Raw genomic sequence first — 9077 nt, 5'->3', positions numbered from 1 at the left:
AGCTAAAATGGAGCTAGTTTATGAATGATTTCTCACACTGATATATTTCCCCAACAGAAGTTTCTTTTCCTGAAAAGTGAAGTCAGTTTTGTCATTTTTACCTGCTGACAGGTCCTGACAGTCCTGACTGGACTGGACCTTCTTCTGGCCCAGATTTGGCCATCGAGCCATATGTTTGAGACCTCTGCTGTGAAGTTTGTACAGTGATGTTCAGATCTCGTTCTGGCAGTAATTTGTTTGTCTCAGGAACCATTCACACATTTCAAGTGAAAACGCTTCATTTTTGAGTTTTCGTTTCAGAAAAGTTTCTTGTTTTGAAAACAAAGTTCATTTCCAAGGATACGGAATTAGAGCATATTCAAAAGTTCCACCTTGGATCCCATTTTGAAAAAGATGCATTTTCAGCAGCTCTGAGCACCACTGTGGTGTAATCAGAAATCCAAAACCCAAGAGTTTCTATTTTAACTTAAAAATGTAAATGTTCCGTGGTGTGTGGTGGAAGCGTCTTCCTCTGAAAAGTGTTGGTATCTACACTGCTACAGCACAGCCCAAAGCACTCTGCATTATCACATTCCCCCATTCACACACCATGCAATCCATCCACTGGGAGCAGTTAGGGGTTCAGTCTCTTGCCCAAGGGCATTTCGGCATATGGGCGGGGATGGAGAGTTAAACCAGCAACCTCCCAATTGCAAGACAAGCAACCTCCCAACTGAGCCACAGCCGCCCCAGAATCACAAGATAAATATCTATAATCAACATGGCAATTTTCATCCAGTTTTCATTTTATAAAACTGCCGTTGGAAAAATGTGTCATTTACACTTAAAATACATAAATACTTTTCCTAAAATGGCCGTTTTATTGTCTTCAGTTCAGCCGTCTTTCCGTAAAAGCTCTGCAAGTATAAAATATACGAGTTAGTGTCCAGAAAGTGATGGCGATGGCTGACTCACTCAGAAAACCATCCTCACAACTGGATTCATCTGGATTCAGCTTTGACTTTCTTGCTTCTTGACTGCTGCTGCGTGTTGACCTATTGGTGTTGACCTGCCATTGTGGCGGCCATCTTGGATGGGTCCCTTCTTCTTACCCGGTCCATTCAGCAAGAACAACTTTACACAATGAAAACAATCCCACCTGAGTCCAGTGAATTTTTAACCTTTCTTGTGTTGTTTTGTTAGAGTAGGCAGGCGGTCGTGATCCAGGATGCTTTTGACTGTGTAAAATGTGGACTTTCATAGTAAAATGCTGAACGGAGATGGTTTGTTAACCATTCAGGTTACATTGTAACTCTTTACCAGACACCCCGTTACCACACCTCCAGAGTGGGACCTGTATAAATTGTATATATACATTGCATATATGCCACAAAACCACAAAAGTTTGATTGAGGTTATTTATCCATCTTCACAAACGAAACAATGTTTGATGCTAGAAGAAAAAAAAAAAGACTGTTTTCACAGCTTCTGTGTGTGTTTGCTGGCACTCTGAGTTATTTTGTCAACGTGGTGAAGCCGTAGCTTGTGAAACACAGACACAAAAACATCAAATTACGATTCTTGATTCCAAACTGTGTTTCTTTCAATGAGGCCCGTGAGCAAACCAGCCGTGGTTATTAGCCCGCTAATCACTCCAAGAGCATTCAGGACAGTCACTTTGAAAAGTCTTCAAGTCAGCAGGGAGAAAAAAAAATTAAAAATAAAAATCTTGTTGGACAGAAGTTATTCTCAGTTTTCAGCTTTCGTGGTTGATGCTAGCAGTAACTAACAGGTAACAGTAACAGGTCTAGAGTAGTTTCATCTGGTTGACGGCTGTGTTAGCATTCAGCGAGTTGTCATGTTAAAGGTTAAAAATGGCCAAACGACCAAAACTGTTGTCCAGTTTAGCTTGTGGGAGTTGATTTATTGTGACCTGTTATTACAACCATCTTCCTGTGTCTTGCTGAGCAGAGACTCATCCAATATGGCGGCGATGTTGAACCATTAGCAGTATATTAAAGACGGGTGTTTTAAAATCCCGTTTAGAGGATTTGAGCAGGACGTGTCCATATGTAACATTGGAAACGGGATATAAATGTGATTGGTCCGGCTTGTCACATGACCGCCTCACGGGGACAGAGGAGGTGCTGTGATAGAGCGATTTATGCAAAACTTTAACTCATGAAATAAAATCAACAGATGATTGATGTGAAAAACAGATATATGGAAGCTAGTCCAGTACATGTTCTGAACCCGGGCGCTTTATATGTTTATTTCACTCTGAAATTCAACATTTTGAATGGGTTCCAATGAGACCCGGGCTCTTTTTGAAACCAACATCATCGCCCCCTGCTGGAATTACAGCTCTTCTGCAGGGATTCATTTTTCATGTGTTGAACATATTAAATGTCAATCAACTTTGGTGTATAAGATGGCAGTGGCTCTGTCTGTACTTCCTTTCTCACTTTCTTCTTCTCTGGAAGAAACAGGGTTGAGTCCACCACTGACATCTGGTGACCAAATGGGGAAAGCTGTTTTATTCAGCTTTGAGAAAGTTTTTTTTTGTTTGTTTTTGTATGTGTGTGTGTGTGTGTGTGTGTGTGTGTGAGTCATTCGAAAAAAATATGGCTCAGTTAAAGCTAGGGAAGGCGATGTTGTCCAACAGCACTTTGTGTCATACTGAGTGAAACGCTCCTCGCCTCCTGGGAGAAGTCAATACATTATGTGGACGGAAAAAGGTGCAGAAAAACTCTGACCACTGTAGCGGCCAAAGGACAGTAAAAACTCCGACCAATCATAAGGCGCGGACCGCTCTTAAGAAACCAATCAGATGCCCCCCCCACCCAGCGTGAAAAATAGAACGAAGCGGAGCGGGTGCGCTGCAAAGCGCGAGCCGCGGCGCAGCGCTCCCCTGCGCGTTGTGTGCGGGCAGTCAGGCGATCAGATACTCCGTGCGCGGCGCTTCTGCTTCCAGTGCGTTCCCCCGTAACAGCGGGAGCTCCTCCAATGGGGTGGGAGCTGGGCGGAGCTGGGCGGAGCCTTGGGGAGATGCCACATTCGAATACATGCTAGTTTTCCAAGATCGCCGACCCCAGCCTTAATGTTTGATTGTTGAGAAGAAATCTGTTAAAGCTGTGACGTTAATCTTTTACTGTAAAAGAAAAAACACTATGATCATTTCAATTTTTGCCAAAGCACAGCAGTAATTCTTATTTTCTTATCCGGTAACTGATGGGTTGTTGATGAGTTTCATCATGTTCGGAATCAGACTTTAAAAAATAATTCTTTATTTTTCAAATGTTTCAGAGAAATTTTTATTTAATGGTCAATAAACGCTGAACGATTCAATGCAGGAGCTGAAAACACCGTCACAGCCTTGACATGTTGGCCCCAGTGTTTTCCAGATGACCGTCACTTGTCTGCCTAATTGTGTGCTGACTGCAGAACGAAAAACATTTGAGAAAGAAGTGAACACTCGTCGTTGGTCATTGTGAAGTTTATTTCCTGCATCAGTTTCTAGAAAGTCTCTTTGCTACCTTCCCAGTAAGAACATTTCGTCACCAGACTCTTGGTAAAAACTACCGTCCCCAAATGAAACGAGCAGCTGTCATGCTTGGGCGGGTGAGTCGAGGACAGGTCTTCTCATGAGTGCTTATAGCAGTAAAAATGAAGCTCCTCTTCAGAATCCTCGTTTTATTTCTTTGGAGTAGCTTCTGCGAGCGATAAGTCCTGGGCTTTCATGTTTGCGTTGCGTTGGAAGTCGCTCGCTGAAGCAGCCGACACAGCTTGAAAAGGAAAGCGTTGGCACACCGACTCCAGTTTTTTTTTTTTTTTTTACTTTTTTTGGTGAAAGTGTAAGTGAATCCAATTAAAACCAATAATCTCTTCATCACAGTTCAGTTGCATTACTCCAGTCAGGAAACTGGCTTTCCCTCCACACATGAAGAAGCCGCGCTCGTCTTTGATTTCGGATGGCGTCTCTGGAGGAAGAGGAAGCGGAAGAGGAAGCGGCTCCTCGCGAAGCGCCGCCACGCCTCAGATCTGCCAGATGAAGAATATTTAAAATGTCTCCCCCCCTCCCCCTCTCCCTCTCCGCAGGCTCGGCCGGACGCCCGGCGGTCGGTAGGCCATGCCCTTCACCTGCGCCTGCTTCTGCGGCCTCAACGGCTTCTGCCGCGGACGCAAGAAGAAGAAAAGGGAGCGCATGGAGGAAGAGGAGGGCGACGACGGCGAGGAGGTGGAGCCGTGGAGGGATCAGGAGACGGTGGTGTGACGGCCGTCGGCCCGGACCTCCCCGCCTTTTATCCTTTAAGGGACTCTCATTAGAGACTGGTGGGACGAGCGGGACGTGAGGGGGGAGGAGCTTCGGCTGGCTTTTTCTAACTGAGAAGAGAAAACTAATTGGCTGCTTTTCCTGCAAAGGTGCTTCTTCACCACTCCTGAACTGCCGAGAGGCCGTCTGGATTCATCCCCCTTCACATGAATCAGACTGATGGAAATAAAAGCCTTAGCTCATCCCCGTCACCCGCTCCTCTGGCAGCTGACTGACAATTCGCTTTCGCTGATGTGATCCCGAAAAAAAAAAAAAAAAACTTATCTGTTTGATTTATTTCTTCGCCACAGCCAGAGCGCCACACAAGGTGCGAAGACGGCTCTAGAAATCCATTATTTCTCCTGGTCACACCTTTCAGGGACGCCGCCCGCCCCCCTCATCCACGCTTTTCCCGCCTGCTTCACCCTCATCTCGGCGCCGCGCTCGCCTCACCTGCACGCCTCACGGCAACTCAACGCAAACTTCAGCCGAGCGCGGAAAGTGTACAGTAATTTCCCCGAGTCGGCCGCGACGGCCCCGAGCCCATCTCGGCTCTTCACGCCGGGCTGGGCTCCATCTAAAGCCCAGCAGCTGTCCAATCAGCAGCTTAGCTGGAGTGTGAAGATAGGGGTCAGAGGTCACAATGAGCAACAGGGACTTTCTCTGGTATTTGTGTGTGTGTGTGTGTATGTGTGTGTGTGTGTGAGGAGTGCTGTTGTATCACGCTCTCATTAATAAGCAAGGAAAGTAATTATGAACACGCCGATGCGGAGCCATCGATGGCGGCGGCCCCGGCGGGCGCCGGCCGGCTGCCGGTAAATGCCACGGCGCTCCTCCAGCTGTCACCTGTTTGAGTGTGTGACTCCACCAGCTTCTCTTCTCAGCTGCAACAATAGACTTTCAAAGCTGAAACAAGTGGTTAAGATATCCGCTCCGAGAGGTGGGGCGGCGGCGGCGGAGGGGGCTGCCGTCGCCGCCGCCGCCGCCGCCGTCTTCCCACAATGCACACAGAGACACAAAGACGAAAGACGATTGCAGGTCTCATTAGCATGCGTGATTATGCATGGCACGTCCAGTCAGGCAGTAGAGATGTAATTAACCTTTTCCAGCAGGAAACAGATGCCTGGATGTCACACACACACACACACACACACACACACACACACACACACACACACACACACACGTCTGCTGTCAGGGAAACAAAGGCAACGTCATGGTGTCACGGAAACAAAGCCCCTGAATGTGCCGCCTGGCACTCTGTGATAATCCCCTCACGCATATTTACATTCAGGGCTTAGACTATGCCTCGGTTGCCACACACACACACACACACACACACACACACACACACACACACACACACACACACACTTTGCTCACACCCCAACCTAATCGATCGTCCACCTTTCGGCCTCCTCTGCCTCTTCCAGACCTCCGTCCAACCCAGCATCTCTGTTCTCTGACTCCCCGATATCAGGGATTTCTCTGGAAAAGCCCAGAGAAACCATCTTTATGACAGATTACCGTTCACCCCCCCCCCCCCCCCCCCCCCACGGCCGTGTCTGCCGGGGACGGGAAGCGAGCGTCTGTTTACTCGTTCTCTCGCCACGAGCGGCGAAACGAGACAAAGCTAAAGACATTTCATTATGATTCACCGCGCTGCGATGCGGTCCTAATGAGAGAGCGGAAGAATGAGAGGATGGGAAGGGGACGCCGAAGAGAGGGAGAGAAGGGGGGTTAATGAAGAGCTGGAATGGAAAACGATGGGGGGGGGGGGATGCTAGACAGAGCAGTCATGCTAATTGGCTACAGTGGATAACTTTCTGAGGCAAGAGATGAGCGTATGTGTGTGTGTGTGTGTGTGTGTGTGTGTGTGTGTGTGTGTGTTCATGTGTGTGTGTGTGTGTAAGAAGAGCCTGATCTGTTGCACTCGTTTAGCACTCCCTCCATTTCACCTCTTTAATGAGAGGAATATTCGCTCCAGTAATGGAGAAAGACTCAAAATTGGGTGGAAATTTGTTGCGAGCTCACACACACTCGGGATTTAGTGGGCTGCGTTGGTGATGGTGTGTGCAGAAGGTAAGGCGATGGGAGTGTGTGTGTGTGTGTGTGACTGTGTGTGTTTTCCCTCAAGCGCAACAATACACTCATTTCTGGATCACGGCAATTTTCAGGGATTGTAACTCAAGGACAAACGGCTAAAAATAGAGAGGTGGTGCACGACTCCCTATGATATGGCGGCTGGAAGGAGAGGCAGCTCGCGTGGGGCGGGGTGAGAAGGTGTGGGGGGGAGGGGGTGCGGCGGAGGGTGGGGGGTGAAAACGAGCCCTGTCGCATTAGATTTGGGTCAGAAACGGGAGGAAGAGCCGGCGAAGCGGAGAGTGTTACAGGCGGCCGGGAGATTCATCACTCGCCCCCTTCCACACCCCCCACCCCTCACACCCGCAGGATCACACACACACACACACACACACCTGCAGCCGACGAGGGAGGGGAGGGCTGATGGGAACAAGGACGAGAAAGAAAGATAGCAAGTCGCTGCAAAGACAAAAGGAGTGGTAGCAGAAAGAGTGTATGAGAGAGAGAGAGAGAGAGATAGAGAGAGAGCGAGCGAGCGAGAGAGAGAGAGAGAAGCACAGCCAGGTTAGATAATATTAGAATATTAATATATGCCATCTATCCACGGCTCTTTGGTGCATAATGAGCGCATGCATAAATTCATCTGGCGAGCGATCCCAGCAGGGACGGAGCTGTGATGCTGGAGCCTTACTTCTGAATTGCATCAGACGCCTTCTTCCCACTTTGGAGGAATTTTGGAAGCCATGTTTAGTGAAAGAGCGAGAGGGAGTGGGGAGAACTGATCGACGCTGCTCTCGCTAAGAAAGCAGATGAGTCAATTACCCCCACCCAAAAAAAAACAACCATTCCCATAACATGAAAAGTAACAGCTTGGTATCGCTGGAATGAACTCAAGATCAGTAGAAGTGCTGGCGCTTTTGGCTGTGCACAGCGAAGCGGGCCGTCCAGGGTCTTTTTCATTTGTTCGTCATGAGGAGGCAGAGTGGCCATATGCTGCCGATCAGATGTTCCTCCCAGAGACCAGAAACGCATGTGAGCTGCAAAAATACCTCAAGTCCCGCTTCTTTTCCCAATTGTTTACAGCAAACAAAATGTGGTGGAAACTTCTGTCTCAACCGTTCCCACAAAAGAAAGCACAGGCACTGATCAGCCATAACATTAAAACCTTAATGTTGTAGAATTCTGACAAGACATGGACCCCATAATGCATTCTGGCGTCAGGAATCAAGACTTGTGCCGCTAATTAAAGTCCAGGGAGTTGTGAGGTGGGGCGAGAATAGAAGTACGTACTTATTTCCCTTCTATGGACGACTTCTGAGTGACATTGTCCACTGCTGAGTAGGAAATCACCACAGCAACAGTTATGGATTTGCTCCTACCCAGATGTTGATCAAAATCCTCACACTGGTGTAATTTTTGGTTTCAGATACGATTTATTTGTTAATTAATTTAACACAATGACGCTTATTTGCTTTGCATGCCAGTGGTCATAATGTTATGGATGATTGTTGTATGTTGACATATAAAAAGCAAGTACCTCATGCAGTGACGTGTTTCAATGGTTTTCACGATCAAGGTGGCAGAAAATATTACTACATAGCAGCGCATGTTCGAGAGTCTGTATCCAGTCATGGCTGGTGCAAAGGCGGGTCAAAAGAAAGAGCACCGCCCTAATTCTAACCAACCAAAACCCTAAACCCTAAACCCTAACCGTGACAGAACCCAAGACATAACAAACCCGAACAGCCCTAAACCACAACGCTAACCTTTAAACCCCAACCCTGACAAACCCTAACCTCGCCCCTTCCAGTCCATGATCCAGTCTCTGTGCTTCTGTTTATGGTAAATCATCATGTCCTGATGTGAACACAGCATTGCTGGATGTTCATTGTCAACTAGAATCTCCTTGAAACTGCACTCAATGTCAATATAACACAGGATGCCCCCCCCACCCCCACCCCACTCCCGAAGGGTTCCCAGAAGAACAGAACCCATGCCAGAACTACGACCCAGAGAAGAAAAACCAAAAGCAGCTGAATACTGAAGCACGCTGAAGCGTTTTCTACCAGGAGACATCCTGTATGATGAAAAGTCTGTTGAACCCAAAGAGGATTGAATATATGCAGCTAAATGCTGGAATCCAGTGATAAAGTCCTTCTTTTCTCCTAATCACTGTTCCTCTTCAAAAACCTCCAAACATTTTCCACCGACACTCGAGTCATCAAGGGCGCGTCTTTTCAAACAACCAATTGTATATTTGGATGGGGAATGGGCTCCCAGCAAAGTGAAAAAGCAGGCGAAGCACGGTGTGACTGTTTATCCGAAGCTTTGTGATATGATAATGATCACAACAGGGACACAAAAGCCTGCTTCTGCGAACACGCTCGCCAAACAATCGATGTATAGAGACGGAAGATTTTCTGCTCTGTGAGAACGCAGAGAGCTACCTCGTATTTCTCCTATAATCCCAGTGCAAGATAGCCTGGCCAATTTCTTTACGCCATATAAAAGCTTTGTGGACAAAACAGAGTAACTTTTCCGCTGATAAAGACCACGAAGTGTCAATAAAATCATGTGAAGCAGACGCAAGCAGCCCTCCAGTGAGGAATTGCACGTGTATGTTGTTCAGGGAACCCAGACGCCCATAAAGTTGCACCGACTTGCAACATCCTGCGATGTAATCCTTCCTATCGATCCGTGTATC

General features: G+C 47.5%; 1 long non-coding RNA gene across 1 annotated transcript; it reads right to left on the bottom strand.

The window, feature by feature from the left end:
- Window positions 1-1011: 1011 nt before the first annotated feature.
- Window positions 1012-4505, bottom strand: LOC115388910 (uncharacterized). Its single transcript, XR_003931529.1, has 3 exons — window positions 4425-4505; window positions 1923-1932; window positions 1012-1022 (listed from the first exon to the last, which is right to left on the bottom strand). It is a non-coding gene; the product is annotated as an uncharacterized LOC115388910 (long non-coding RNA).
- Between the last annotated feature and the right edge of the window lie 4572 nt (window positions 4506-9077).

Source organism: Salarias fasciatus, chromosome 5 (assembly GCF_902148845.1).
Source record: "Salarias fasciatus chromosome 5, fSalaFa1.1, whole genome shotgun sequence".
Taxonomy (NCBI): domain Eukaryota; kingdom Metazoa; phylum Chordata; class Actinopteri; order Blenniiformes; family Blenniidae; genus Salarias; species Salarias fasciatus.
Note: the sequence above shows the minus strand (reverse complement) of the source record. Positions and strands in the feature narration are given on the sequence as shown.